General features: G+C 50.3%; 1 long non-coding RNA gene across 2 annotated transcripts in view; it reads right to left on the bottom strand.

The window, feature by feature from the left end:
• Positions 1-15558, bottom strand: part of LOC114227984 (uncharacterized) — a 325422-nt gene that overhangs the window by 69748 nt on the left and 240116 nt on the right. For both annotated transcript variants that reach the window (XR_008554771.1, XR_008554770.1), the window contains exon 4: positions 5613-5672. This is a non-coding gene — a long non-coding RNA (uncharacterized LOC114227984). The remainder of the gene's footprint in view (positions 1-5612; positions 5673-15558) is intronic.

The following is a 15558-nucleotide window of genomic DNA, read 5'->3' on the forward strand; positions in this document are numbered from 1 at the left end:
CCCACGCCGTTGTCCCTGCCGCTGCCTCCTCTGCTCATGGGAACAGCCCCAACGTATGCCCAGTGCAAAGGGCATTACTCCGGTGCGGTGGCTCTCGGCCATGACCTTACATCATGAGAACCTCGATGGAGCTTCAAAGAGCAACCTGCTAATGGGACGCTTGGACCACACTCTTGGGGATTCTTGTCTAGTGGGTCTGGGGTGGCGGCTGGGCAGCGGCTCACTCCACACGCTCCCCGATGCCTGGGAATCGCTGTTCTAGACTCTCAGATCTAGAGCAGTGATTTCCGCATGTGGCCGTGCACCCGAATCCCCTGGAGGGCTTGTTAAAACACAGGGTTGCTGGGCCCCACCCTCGAGTTTCTGGGAATCCTGGGGTGGGACCCACGGGTCTGCCCTTCTAGCAAGTTCCCAGGTGTTGCCGAGGCTGCCGGTCTGAGGACACGACTGTGAGAACCACTATTTTAGTGCATCGTGAGGTCCTACCGTGAAAGGCACTTAAACAGGAGGCGGGGCCTGGGCTTGATTCGGGGTATCTGGGTCCTGTTGCTAAACCACCAACCACCGGCAAGTTCCGTAATCTCCCCAAATCTCCGTCTGTCATGTGTACGCACCAAGTCCACTGGGGGAGCCCAACTCGGTACCGTCGGCGGGCCTGAGATAATTCCCCCTGGAAGGCACCAGGAAAAGATCAAGGATGATGAATAAAGGGAGAATAAAACAAAGCCCAGGAAAACAAAGCCTTTCAAAATTTGAAATTACTCAAAGCTCCTTTAAAACCCACCACCAGTGGGAACCTGACAGTGTAATTATACAACCCATGAATATAATTAAGCGCTTCCCTTCTGTCCCCACCCACTTCTCCCAGGCTTTGGGTATGGAGGAGGGCGGGGGGGGGGGGGGTCCCCCGAGAGTCTCCAGACTCACAACGTAACACCCTACATTCCCCTGCTCTTGTAAACTGTCCCCCTCCCCCACCCCCACCCCAAATAGGACTTGGATCCGGCGGGAGCCAAACCCCAGAACTTCTTGGCCATCAATTAATATTTATTGGGTCTTCACAGTGAGCTAAGCAGGCATATAAAAGACAGCAGTCCCTGCAGACTGTTATTAAGCCAAGAGAGAACACGCTCCCGCCCCCCTTTTCACAAGGTGTTGGCAGCTCGGTGGTTGTGTCTGCGTCGAAATGAACATTCAACCACTCATCCCACAAAAATTTATGGAGCACTCACGATGTTGCAGGCACCTCTTCCAGGCACCGGAGGTGTGGCCCTGTGCGACCCAGACAGAAGCCCCGCGGCCCCCAGGGAGAGGGGAGAGGCCGCAGGCTCTGAGAACCTCGGGGACAGAGGCTGGTGGCAGATTCTGTGCCGGCTGAACCCCAAGCCCGTGCCCGAGTCAGCCAGGCTGCCAGAAGGGTGGCTGTCCACTTCGTGTGCCCCTTCCCAAACACGACTACGGAACGAAGGCACCCGCAAGCTCCAGGCCAGTGGGCGAAGGGGTTCAAGGTCAGACCCATGAAGTGCACGTTCTCCAAGGACAAACCAGATGCTGGCTGGATTTCCGGAGGTGCTGCCTACGTAAAATAGTCACTGGAAAGCCAAAGGGAGCCAAGGCATCAGACACCCTCCGGGCACCTTCTCTACAGCTCCGCTCCTCACAGTCTATGGGTCAGTTCAGAGGCGGCCTTGACCCTCCCTGGAACCTGGGGCTGCTCCAGGTCAAAGGGGGCTGCTCCACCCCACAAAAGAGACACGTGGTTTTCGCAGTGTGTGTGGTGCCCTTCTGGGAAGGTGGCTGGATACGAGGGAGCCTAGGTCCCCACCTCTGCGCCTGACTGGTGGCTACCGCAGGAGGGAAAGGGTCACAGAGGCAGGTGCCATTTACCTCGTCCAGGGTGGCAAACCCAGCACCTAGCACTTCACCTGCAGCCAGATGGGTGGGGGAAGGCATGAATGAGTGAATGAACGCATCAGGAAACTTCGTGGAACTTGGAGTCCTGTAGGGCTCATGCCGGGAGCCCTTCCCACCATCAAGCTTGTCAGGTAGCCCTCACCGAGGACACACGCCCAAGATGGAGATGAGACAGGAAGTCGAGGTTGTACTAGGAGACCCACAGAATAGAGGCAAGAGCCCCTGGAAGACATAGCCAATTGTCCGGGGAGGGAAGTGGGGGCTGGAGTAAAAGCAATGAGCCCTACACTCTTCACTCTGCAACCCCCTCCTACACACCAGCTAAAAAGAGGGGGTCAGCCCTGACCAGTTTGGCTCAGTGGATAGAGCGTCGGCCTGCGGACTGAAGGGTCCCAGGTTCGATTCCGGTCAAGGGCATGTACCTTGGTTGCAGGCACATCCCCAGTGGGGAGTGTGCAGGAGGCAGCTGATCGATGTTTCTCTCTCCTCGATGCTTCTAACTCTCTATCCCTCTCCTTTCCTCTCTGTGAAAAATCAATAAAATATATATATATAAAAAAAAGAGGGGTCAGGTGAATTCGAACTCATTACCTCCAGAGGCAATGGCCCCGAGCTCAATGGGGATTGTAAGGGCTGGGCGAAGATGGAGCCCATATTTGGGGGTGGAGAGAAAGAAGAAACAAGAGTGGAAAGAAGCTCAGTACCGTTGCACCGTGATACAAGAATATTTCAAGGATGCATAGCATGTCAGCATGAACACGCTGCATGTATACAGAGCAAACCGAGTACACGTTCTACAGGGAAGCGAGACTCAGACAACCAGACAAGCCCCCGAGCAAAGTCCCATGTGGGAAAAGCAAGTAGCCTCTACTTGCTCCCACTGAACGGAACACGCTGGCTGCGCTCTCTGATACCTTCGCCCTCGGAGGCCTCTCTCCCTGGAATGATGTGACTTCCCTTCCTGAAAACTCCTGTTCAGTCTTCAAAACTGATTTTTATTTCATCTCTCGCACCCCCTCCAAATGGCGGCTTTCCCCATGGATTACCGTAGCACCCTCAGCCTCCATCATCACTGCATGTCCGATTCAACACTGCGGGGGAACGTGTGCCCTCGAGCTAACCTGCTTGGCCGTGAGTTCCTGAAGGCCAGGACCCTGTCCTATTCATCTTCGTCTCTTCCAGACCTGGCATGAGGAAGTCCTCCACTGATGTTGTTTTCCGTATTTAAAAAATTGTAAGGAAGGTTGCCCCCTGCCATGTCAACTTGGAGCACCCCCGATGCGGACGTGTCTACATGGGAAAACCAAGTTGTGGCAGAGTCGGAAAATGCTCCCTGAGTCAGACCTTCCGAGTTCTGGGCAATGAGGGAGACCGCATGTCAACACTGGGCGCGCGCTACCCCATCATTCCGGAGGCCGCTCAGGAAGCTGGGAGGCTCACAGGCGATTGGAGACTTGTTTATATCAAATAAGCAGTTGCTGGAGTGAGTGTTCAAAAACCAGCAGGTCCCAACTTGAACTTTCCAGAGAAGTCAAGGCCACGTACCCTGCGCCTGGCGCAAGAGAGTGGGCAGCAAAACCAGGCTTCGTTCGGCTCCTCCACGAGAGACCCATGGGAAGCGGCTGGAGCTCGGGTCTCTGCGGGACCTCGGAAACCTGCGGGGCCAAACGCCCCCCTCCGTCCCACCGGGGGGTCTCAGGGTGCTGCCTGCGAGTGGTGAGCGGCGTGAACTAACTGTGGCATTTACCGCCGTTAATTAGCAGCAAGGTGCCCATGAGTAATGCTGTGGTGTGAAGGGCGTGGTGCCGCTTTTCATTACTGACTCCCTCCTTCGGGGTTATAGACTCCAGGGGAGATGTTCCCTCCTGGATGAAACTTGGCAGCCGGCCCGCGGTTCTTCCCTGTGGCTGGTGCCGGACCTGCCCGCACGCCGGCCTGTCGGGATCTGCCTCCACTTCCCCAGCAGCATTGCTGGGGCCGCAGGCTTCTGGCAAACTGGCCATGGGAAGCCACGCGTGCCGTGACCCTGGCGTGTTGGGAGCCCCTACAGCAGAACACTAAAGGGTGAGATGGACATGCTCTAGAAATGGCCAGGTCCACAGGAAGTCACCCACAAGCCACCGGGAGATGGTGCATGAAGGGGACAAGGCTGTCTTCCCTCAGCACGTAGGGACAGAAGGGTTCCTTCAAGAGCCGATCTATGGTTCTCATGACTCAATGCTCAACATTGCTAGCAAAAGCCTGCTAGGACTGTTAGGTCTTCCGATGGGAGGATATATCAGGGAGTGAGTTGGGCAGGTTGTGTCTTTTACTTGGACCAAGTTTATGAGTTTTAACACGTTCTGCCTCCTCGATCCTTGAGCAATGATCACATCCCACTGTGTTTTGCACTTTATGATTTCTATTGCCCTTTCACCAACGATACTTTGTTTAAAAAATAAAATATATTTTATTGATTTCAGAGAGGAAGGGAGAGAAAGAGAGAGAGAGAAACATCCATGATGAGAGAGAACCATTGACCGACTGCCTCCTGCACGCCCCACACCGGGGATCGAGCCCACAGCCCAGGCACATGCCCTGACCGGGAATCAAAACATAATCTCCTGGTTCATAGGTTGACACTCAACCACTGAGCCACGCCGGCTGGGCTCACCAACGATACTTCCTTTGAATTTCCCTCCCTCCATCAGCCCTCTCTCTGAAGTAGGCAACAGGAGCAATAACTGCTCCAATTTTGCAGATAAAGAAATCGAGTTTCAGAACTTGGAATGGCTTTCCCAGATTCGCATGGCAGTGCCCAGATGCAAGCTCAGGTCTCCTGACGCCAAGCCCAGGGCTCAGACTTTCCACCTGGCATGTTCTTAAAAATGAAGGGTCAGCATTTTCCTCCCACCTGGTCCTACTTCCTGCAAACTGACTGGCAAGCCGGTTGATGGTAACGAATTATGAATTTTCCCCTGGGAAGCGGAGTATTGCTCAATGAGCTGCAATTCCTCTTCTACTTCAACTCAAAGAGAAGCTCGCTTTAGCATGGCTTGAGGGCCCATGATGAGAGGTCCTCTGAACTCTGTTACCCAGAATATTAGATCTGAGAAAGAGAACCGGGGGCAGATGGCTCTGAAGACCATTGTCAGGCCCCTCCACCCCACTCAGACAGGAGCCATAAAGACATAACCTCCTCGTCCCCCAGGCCCTCAAAAGGCAATAACATGATAAAGGGAAACAACAAATTACTAACCCATTACCTACTGATTTTAATTAGCGATGGAAACTAGACCCAACATGAACTCCTCCCTAGAAATTCTTCCTGCTCCAAGCACCTGGCAGGAATATTTGCTCCTATCTGGGAATGCTTTCAAGAAGCTGGCAACAACCAGCTCGACCTGTCCTATCCCCTGAGAAACCCTTGGAGAGGCCACTGAAGCCCAGCTAATGAGTCCAGCAGAGCTCAGCCGGAGACCCGCGGGACAGGGGAAGGGCGTTGGTCCCCGTTGCGTCTGATTTCTTAGCAAATCTTGGCTGAACCGTGTAGAAACCCGAGACCAAGAGAGACACCTCATTTTCATGCTTGGAGATTTAAAGGCTACTTTTAATTATCCACTTGAACGGAATTTCACTAACACAGAGTGGATAAAGTGGTACTTCTATTTAATTTAGAAAGGAACTAAATATGCTTTAGTTGGCGATGGCTTCCCTACCTTTCTGAGGGTTGCTTGCTCGTGTTTATTTGCTGTTCATCGCTGGATCCCACATATTAGCTGTGAAATGGAAAAGAGAGGTGATGAGAAGAGAACGTGGCCTGAGGATGAAGGCTGCAGCATGGAATTTCCACAGGTGGAGCGCGTGCACGGTGTAGGGCCCTTGGTGCTTTCTCACAGGGGTTTTCCTTGCTGACCAGTGGGAGGTGGAAGTGATCCTGGAATTCGGTTTATTGTCTCCTGTGTTCAGGGAATTGTCTCAGCCTCTGCTGATCCACAACTACTGGCACCCTGAGGTGACTTGGCTGGTGACCCACAGGGACGAGGACCAGTGCTCTCCCAGCTCCATAACAGTGGGAGCCAGCCACCAGGTGACAGGAAGCAGACATCCCTCCTTACCTTGGGACCCTCTACCTTTCCCATCTTCCCCAAACCATCTACCTGGACATCCATATCGTTCCACTGAAGGCCAAGGAAGGTCTCAAAGAGCAACACCAACGACTTCACCTTACTGATTTCCTTGTACCACCAAGATGAAGAGGTACTATAGAGCTCAGCAAAGCAGGGGCCCCAGGAGGATGGCCCCCCCTCTTGACCTGTCCCTTTCCTCATTTCCTTATCCGCCAGAGTCCCCTCCAGTATGCATCCCACACTTTTTTTCTCAAGAAATTCCCCCTCCCCCTTCCTCCCTATTTATGTCTTGAAAGCTTAGCCTTCTGCTAGATGCGAATGGAGAATCTCATCTACGCGTGCTGGGAAACTCTGAAGGAAATGAGTTCCAAGAGGTGGGAAGAAAGTAGGACCTCAAGTTTACATTATACCTTATTTTTTTAAAAAAATACATTCTTATTGATTTCAGGGAGGAAGGGAGAGGAAGGGAGGGAGGGAGGGAGGGAGGGAGGGAGGGAGGGAGGGAGGGAGAGAGGGAGAGAGAAACATCAATGATAAGAGAGAATCATTGATCATCTGCCTCCTGCACGTCCCACACTAGGGATGGAGCCCGCAACCTGGGCATGTGCCCTGACCAGGAATTGAACCATGACTTCCTGGTTCATAGGTCAATGCCCAACAACTGAGCCACGCTGGCTGGGCTGCATTATGCCTTCTTTAATAGAAAGCTGCAGCTGATAGATTTACAAGGCATCCAAGAAGCAAGACCTCCTCAACCTAAGCCGGCATCATTGGTTAAATTTTTTCTTACAGAGGTCTCAGTTGGTCTTAGATGAGGAAAACACATTTTTCCTATTCACATGGCTTAGATTGTGTTCTTTTGAACACAACAATCCTAGAATTATTGTCCTAAGATGTATTTGATTCCAGAGACTTTATTATATAATAAGAGTATATGATGAGTGGATGAAACTTACCCATCAGGGGTGAGTAATGACAGGTACAATTAGATAATGCTGGTGACCTAATCTTTCTTCAGTTTATCTCACTGCAAACTGATAATTGAGAGGTGATTTTACAGTCTTCTTTCTATGAACAAAGCTTGCCTTGAGCTCCTCCTCATGATAATATGAAATCTAAGTCAAGTTAATAATGAAAGGCGCTCCGGAAGCTTCCCCTATTGTGTGCTAAGTATTACATTGCTGCAAAATGACAGCAAGCAAAAGTTGAGGGTTTGAACAGGGGAGGTCAGCTACTCACATAACCTAATGGAAAAAATTGGCCTTCTTCGTGGTGGAAGAATGCTCTTCTCAACTGAGCTCACAGACTGGGGAGGGAGGTGCAATTTAAAAAAAGTGGGGGGGGGGGGGCGGGGAGAGAGTGGAGCCTGGCCAGTGTTGCTCAATGTAAACCAGGAGGTCATGGTTTGATTCCCAGTCAAGGCACATGCCTGGGTTGCAGTGGGGGGTGTGCAGGAGGCAGCCGATCAATGATTCTCATCATTGATGTTTCTATCTCTCTCCTTCTCCCTTTCTCTTGAAAATCAATAAAAATAATTTTAGAAAAGGAAGCTGACTTAGCTACCCAAATCATTTAAATAAACCCTGTGCTCAGTGGGTGACAGGTCATTCTCACATCTATACACAGATACGAATAGATGACACATAACTGGCACAAATAAAATTGGTTGGCCTGTTTCAACCAACCACAGAAGAATACAGCCCATGGGGAAAGCCCATGGGATTTGATGCTTCCTTTCCAAGGATTCCACAAAGAACAGTGATGCTTGCAAGACAAACACCATCCCATGCTTTCATACGAGGTACGCAGTATCTCAATGCACCTTTACATCTCTAACTTTTTCACCTCATAGTCTGCGAGGCCTATGGTGGGGACATTATTATCTGTAGATTTCAAGTGATACAATGAAGATCAAGGGTAAGTGACTTTTCCATGGTCACAGACCCACTGAGAGAGTATGTCCAGGACCGGAATCCATGTCACTGAAACTTGAGTTCGTCCTCTCTCCCCCAGAACGTCAGGTTCTGTTCGGTTCATGCCATGGTGGCCTTCCTTTTCCACGGAGGATGAGTGCCCTTCCCAAGCTCTACTAAGGGAGATAACAATCTGTTGTAACTGCCTTGACCTCTTGACCCTACAGTGCCCTTCTAGGTGTTGACAGGCATTTGTCAGATGAAAACAAGGGTGCCCATCTCCCCCTCTTCCCTTTTCCTGTCCTGTGGGTATTACTCTGGGGGTAGGTATTTCAGCCCCTGCTCTACCCGGGAACAGGATTAGACAGGTTCTTTGGGCATCAGATTTCAGACGTTCAACTTTTCACTTTCTACTCAGCACGTAGGCTTGAGAACTGACACCGAGACAGGAGGGGCAAAGTGTAGAGGCAAAATGGAAGATTAAAAGTTGATGGACAACCCAGAGAACTAGTGAGAGAGTTGGAAATTATGAAGATAGAGACTGTGAGGGATCTGACGCAGCTAAGCAAATTCTACAATGTCGATGTTGTAACCATGGCAATGTTTGACCTGGAGACATTTGAAGCCTTAAAAAGGAGGGAGGGGATGGGGGATTCTGTTAGAAACCACACATGAGAAGAGTAAGAGAAAAGTAAGTCTTATCAAAGGTGAAGAATCAATACTAGCTGTTGAACTTTATGCATCCCAGTTCTTGATGAAAAACAGGTAACATTTGCTGAGCTAATAAATTGTATAATTAATCTCCAATAAATTTTTGAAAAAGTAAAAGATAGAAATAAATTTTTCTTGAGTGGTAGCAGGGGAAAGTAGAGGAAAGGTTCTAGCAGGGATGTCTCCTCAGTAGTGAGGCTGGTTAAAAACGAGACTGAGTGCCCGGCCAGTATGGCTCAGTGGATTGAGCGTCATCCCGTGCACCAGGAGGTCTCTGGTTCGATTCCTGGTCAGGGCTCATGCCCCGGTTGTGGGCTCGATCCCCAGTAGGGCATGTGCAGGAGGCAGCCGATCAATGATTCTCTCTTATCAATGTTTCTATCTCTCCCTCTCCTGTCCTCTCTTTCTAAAATCAATAAAAACATATGTAAAAAGCAGACTGTGGTGAACATGAATACTGGATCCTACCTTCCAGCACCCAGTTGTTGTTGTTTTTTAAAGAAAAACCCACACACACAAAAAAAGAGACCTACTGACTCAGCGGTGCATTGACAGAGGGGATTCTGACTCCCTATATTATTTGGATGAAAGGCTGAGATGACCTCCAATGGCCCTGGAGAATTCTAGATTCCTCAACTGCCATGTGTAGGAGAGTGCCTCCAAGCAGGCACTGAATCCCCCAGTAAGATGATGCTAAAAGCTGAAAGGACCTGCTGATTGTCAAGCTCAATTTCCTCAGTAAGATGAGGAGGAAGGGCACAGAGCCTAGGGTTCTTCCTCTCCGTGTCTGTCTGTCACTCACTGCATGACCTTGGGCAGATCAGTAGAATTCTCAGAGCCCTTGGTCTCCATTGTGTGTGATGGAGGTGACAATCCTCAAAGCACGATGCTGTTGTAAGCGTCACACTTACAGAATAAGAGCAAAAGTGCTCAGGGCTGCGAGGCACTTTGTGCGTGTCCATAGTGTTTAGTGACAGCCCAAGTGCCCATGAGCAGATGAGTGGATAAAAGAGCCGGGGTACATTTACACAATGGAGTACTACGCAGCTGTAAAAAAAAAAAAAAAAAAAAAGGACTCTTACCATTTGCAACAGCCTGGAGGGACCTGGAGAGTATTGTGCTAAGCAAAATAAGCCAGTCAGAGAAGGATAAGTGTCACATGATCTCACTCATATGTGGAATCTAATGAACAAAATAAACTGATGAACAAAATAGATCCAGAGACATAGAAGCAGGGAACAGACTGGGGAACCTCAGAAGGAAGGTGAGGTTGGGTGGGTGAGAGGGAAGAAATCAACCAAAGAACTTGTATACATATATATGCGTAACCCATGGACACAGACAGTGGGGTGGTGAAGGCCTGGGGTGGGGGGGTGGGGGTGGGTTGTAGGAGGTCATTGGGGGGAAAGGGGGTCGTATGTAAAACTTTCAACAATAAAGATTACAAAAGAATAAAATAAATAGTATTTAGTTGGGAATGCTGAGGCCCAGGAGGCAAAATGACACTGGGATGTCTAGTTAGTAAAACAGCCAAGACCAGCACTTGGGTCTCTTAGCTAATGCTTCTTGCTGGTTAACACCACCGTGATTCAGGGGTGTTTATAAATGTGACAATGCAGCGATCTAGGGAGGTGCTCCCTTTTGCCATAGATTGACCCGTGAACAACCCCCAAGGCCACTGGCAAGGGTTTGTTTCCTTCCCATTCATCCTGAGGATGCAGAGAAGGAGTGCACGCCCCAAAGAGCCATATGGCAGCCTCCCAGCGGCCCAGGGAGCTCTCCGTGCACCCGCACAGGGAGAGGCAGCGATCGGCAGCCGGGAGAGAGAGGGGGCGCGCCAGCATGCTCCCAGAAAGCCCATCCAGGGCAGCACAGAACCCTTCAGGGTGCAGACAACCACCCTGGGGCTGGGAAAGAAACTGGGTCCAGGCCCAGCACCCACACCCTCCTCCTGGGCCCCTCACGAGACCGCCTGTGACGTCCAGAATGCCAGCTACGCCGTAAATCCACCCACCGGGTGAGCCCCAGCCACCTGTCCAGCCGCACTGGAAGCAGCACATCCGGCCGCTGACGGCACTCAGGACCGCCTGGCTGAGAATGGCATTTTAAGTAAAGAGAGAGAGGGAGGAAAAAAACACACGCCCTATTATTTGACTCTGGTAATTGACACCAAGTTTCTCATGAGTAATTTCAGAGCGCTCGGGGTGTGCCGGGGTTTGATTTAACTTCCCTTTCCAGGAGAACCTCAACTCGCAGGGCAAACCCTATTTCGAATGGAGTGAAACATACTTCAACCATCTACATGGGTGCTGTCAGGGCTTCGGCGGACATAGCCTGACCACCTGCCCCCTGAGGGGCTTCCTGCTAGTTTCTTCTCTCAAATGCCACTCTTGGTGAAAAAATCTGCACGTTGGGATCCCGAAAGAGCTTACAGCACAACTATAATGACTGCTGTATCCGACAGACAAAAATGTTTCTTATAGTTGGATACCATAGTAACCGGTGAGTGATTTCCAAAGTGGAATCCGCGGAAAATTCGTTCCTCAAAATTGTCTTTAAAAAGGAGTGAGGCGTGTTCCTGGAAACACTGCCTCGTCAATACCGGTTTCAGCAATGCGCAGTGTACGCTCCTGCAGCCAAGACTCTGAGAAGTACCGCAGGAAGAGAGCTTTGTCCGTTCCTGTTTTGATCACAGCGTTTTCCCAAGTAGAACACAGGATTTCCCGATGGGAAATCAATACACACACAAATATAGTCTACCGCTTTTTTCACTTAACAGTGGTATTTGATCCCACAGAATTTTGAGGAACCTATTTTGAGAAACCCCGAGGTAAAGGAGAAGGGAGGAGGTAGTCAGGATGCAGGAGTAAACCATATTCTACTTTAATCTGTCCTTTGTACCCCAACCTCCCGGTTATTCACTCAACAAACATGAATTGAGCACTCAGTATGGATAATGGGCGTGGGAGCTGCAAAGAGAAATCGGATGGGAAAAAAATAAAGAACAGAGCAGCACCGTGAGAGGGAAGGTGACAGACTCAGGAGATCTAGCCCCAGCTCCTTTACACGCAGAAGAGAAATGAAATCATTTGTATCTGGACCTGTAGCACCTTCGGACGTCTACTTGGGAGCCCCTTCCACGGGAATATAAACACAGGCTGGAATAAGCATTTCGCTTAGAGGAGGAAAAACGGTTCTACGTACACCTGCCAGGAATTAAAGGCATCCTAAAACACCCTCAAAAGGAAGGTTGCAAACCCCAGGAGTCTCACTCAGAGAAGGGGCAGGAAGGATGGCGTATTTCTAGGAAAGACATCAAAGAGGAAATCTGATGGACCAGCCGTCCTGCCTGGAGGGGGAAGTTGGACATTCAACCCTGGTCTTCGCCTCAAGAGAAAACAGGCCTCTGGTGGCCTCATTCAAGGCCACTTGGTGCCGTTTGACCTCTGTGGCCACGGGAGTGCCCTGGAGTTGATGAGAGACACTGCCCTGTCCTCTCCCACGAGCCTCGCGGTACAGATTAACCCTGGGAGCACGTCGAGGTTCACTTGTTTGTTTCCTCTCAGTTGCCTTTGGAGGTGCATGGCTTGTGTCTTCAGTGCAGAGTATCAGTTCAGTAACGTGATTTCTCTTCTTGCCAGCCCTGCAAGAGCTCATTCATTCGCAGAGCTTTAATTGCGACCTGAGGACAGATGGTTGCCATGTTTACACGTCGAGTTCTAAATTTCTATCCGAGTTTCACCCCTCCTACCCCAGATTCCTGTTGGGTATTCTCATTCATCTCTAAAATTTCCTCTGAATCATAATATAGCCAGAGTATCTTCTCTCACACCCTCCCCCCTCCAGATATCTCTTTCAATCAATACCATCATTGTCTACGCTTGCCCTCCCCCTCATTTTCATTTTCATTCTCTCGGGCCCTCGGTTTTGGGAACATAGAAGTTTCCCCCTCCCATTCCCACTTCCCAGGCGGTGTACAGAACTAAGATGTGTCCTTCCCGCTTTGAAATGTCTCTTCGGTCTATCCTTCCCTCTCCCTTGCTGTTGGCTACCAATATAGAGGAGGCCTTACCCCTTGTGGTCGAGTCACCGAGCCACTGTCCACTCCCGACTGTAATCTACCCAGGGATTTCTCATACGAGGCCACCGGCATTTGTTCTAAACAGAACAAAACTGAACTAAAACAAGCAGGTGCTCAGAATGCTGACTTCGTAAGTTCCCGGGTCATCCTGCCAGAATCTATTACCCTATTTGCTCCCAGGGGCCATTCAAAGCAAGGTGGCCTCCGCGATCCCAGCCCCTGGGCACATCCTCACCTCCCCATCAGCCACCAGACGCCCCATCCGTTGCTTGCTCACATGTGCTCACCGACGGATGCCAAAGCTACGAAGCAGCTACCACACTACCCCCTGTCCACGGGCGAGAAATCTCCTGCCATCGGCATCTAAAATCCTTACTGGAGAGCGGCCTTCCATCTTTCCCATCAGCAAAAAGGCCAAATAACACGTGAGCCCTTTAAAATCTAAGTTTGCATATGCGCTGCTACCTTTACCTGTTGGAGCCTCCGTGGGAAGGATGAAATAACTGGGAGAGGGAAGTGAGAAGTGAAAGAAATCCATGTGTCTTTGAGGCAGAATCGGAGGTGGCGAGTGACAATGCAAAGGGCTGGAACCAAGGGGCACGGCCGTGAGAGTGCACAGGGACTGTTGTGAAGGTCAAAGTCAACCAAGAGGTTGGGCCTCGTTTGCCAATTTGAAAAGCCTTAGAGACCTTCCCACTAAGCCAGGCTGTCTCATCAAGGACTACTTCAAATCCCACCACCCACAGAGCTCCCAGACTCCAATCGTGGCTGTGCACCTTCAGGTCAGCCCTGTGCAGCGCTGTCGATCACAGCAGAGCCCTCCCTCTGCACCTGCCTTCACCCCAGGAAAGGCGAAACCGGCCGAGGGGGCGGTGGGATTACTGCCAATGAAACAAAGATAATCCCGGGCAAGGACCTTTTATCCGGGAAAAGTCTCCAGCTAGTCCTCATCCCTGCCCTTCACAATCTCCTCTTAATAACCCGCGGGCCGGAATGTTGCCGAGATTAAACCTGGGGAGGAATGTGACGCTTTGTGGCCAGGACGTGGAGTGCCGTGAGCCAGGGAAGGAGGGACAGGGGGAGGGCGGTGGACAGGGGGGAGGGAAAGAGAGGAAGGCAACACACTCTGCAATCTCTCTGCTCAAAGCCTTTGTTCAGCCGCCACGTTACTTTGGTGACTGAGACAAAGGCGTAATAACGCGCGTTATCTGTTCGGTTTATGGCGTGTGTGTGTCATAGGTGCACATGCCTATTACTGGCTGTAAAGTATACAGAGTAGGTGCCAGGAGGAGAGGGGAGAGCACGCAGGTGCTTCGGGCCAGGTGAGAGGCAGCTTTCTCGTGGGCCAGCTGGGCTCTGGCACTGTCCTTGGGACCATCATCTCGGGCCAAGTGGTGATTTTGAGAAGAGGCCATTTCATAAAGTATAAATAATTTTGAAATAAATAAAAAGTGCCCTAGCCGGTTTGGCTCAGTGGATAGAGCATCGGCCCTCGGACTGCAGGGTCCCGGGTTTGATTCCGGTCAAGGGCACGGACCTTGGTTGCAGGTTCCCTGGCTCTGGCTGGGATGCGTGCAGGAGGCAACCAATCGATGTGTCTCTCTCACATGGATGTTTTTCTCTGTCTCTTCCTCTCCCTTCCACTCTCTCTAAAAATCAATGGAAAAATATCCTTGGGTGAGGATTAACAACAACAAAAATAAATTAATAAAATAAAATAAAAAGTGACTATGTGAATTCTTGCCTTCAAGAGTCTGGATGAAGAACAAGCAATAAGAGTTGACCTTGACATCTAGCGTCGAGTTGATTTTTCTAGATGTGTGGCGGGAGGAGGAAGAAGGAAAATGGGCTGAGAAAGTCCTGCTTGCAGACCTACTAGAGCAAACTTGCTTATTTTTATGTTTTCTGAAATATGCTCTTTATTAATGAAATATTCATGCAGAGGCTTCCATAGTGGAATTTAAAAAAACACACAGTAGTTTTGGGCTAAACAAACCTGGGTCTAGACCTCACCTTCGCCCCTTGGGAGCCGCGTGTGAGATCCTCACTGACTGTGGGTGAACACATTTGTAAAATGGAACAACAATACCTGCCTTGGAAGTGTTTTGAAGAGTGAAGATCATTTATGCACCCAACGCGCACAGCTTCATCCTCTGTCCTTCACAAGCATGCAACTGGGAGTGGTTTTCCTAAGATAGTCCTTCTGATCCTACTTAAGAGTAGATGGGACCACAACCATGTCACAGGGGCCCGATGCTGAAGGAGATCGGCTCCCTCTGACTGCCTTTGGGAGGCCATCCCAGCCCCCTGCAGTGTCCATGAAAGAAAGACAACCAATACCGCCAGTCAGCCTTCCACAGAGCCTGGGAGTATGTATTATAGCTCAGGAACACAACTCCTTATTTTAAAAAGGAGGTGGGATTGGCACTGAAGCGAGTTCATTTATACTTCCCTAAGGATAGTGGAGAGACACCTAGAACACATCTTCGGGACCAATCGTTGCCTCTGGGTGAGCTTGCTATTTGCAGGATGTCATTTAGGGCCCTTGGTTCATGTCAGACCAAGTCTGTGCTCTTTTGCGGACCATCCGAGTCACTCCCCAGTCCTCAAAGTTGGATTTCTATAGTCATCCATTCATCCCGTCATTCACTCATTCGCTCACTTAGCAACTGTGTTTTTGACTTAGGAATACTACTGGGAGTTGTGATATGTGCAAAGAAGAAGTGAGAGAAAGACACAGCCGCCCGGAGACCGCACCTCAACACAATAATGGACAATTCTGACAGGTGCTAAAAATCTGATCCTGCACAAAGCTCCTTGCCTGCAGCTG

Source organism: Eptesicus fuscus, chromosome 20 (genome assembly GCF_027574615.1).
Source record: "Eptesicus fuscus isolate TK198812 chromosome 20, DD_ASM_mEF_20220401, whole genome shotgun sequence".
In the NCBI taxonomy this organism is placed as follows: domain Eukaryota; kingdom Metazoa; phylum Chordata; class Mammalia; order Chiroptera; family Vespertilionidae; genus Eptesicus; species Eptesicus fuscus.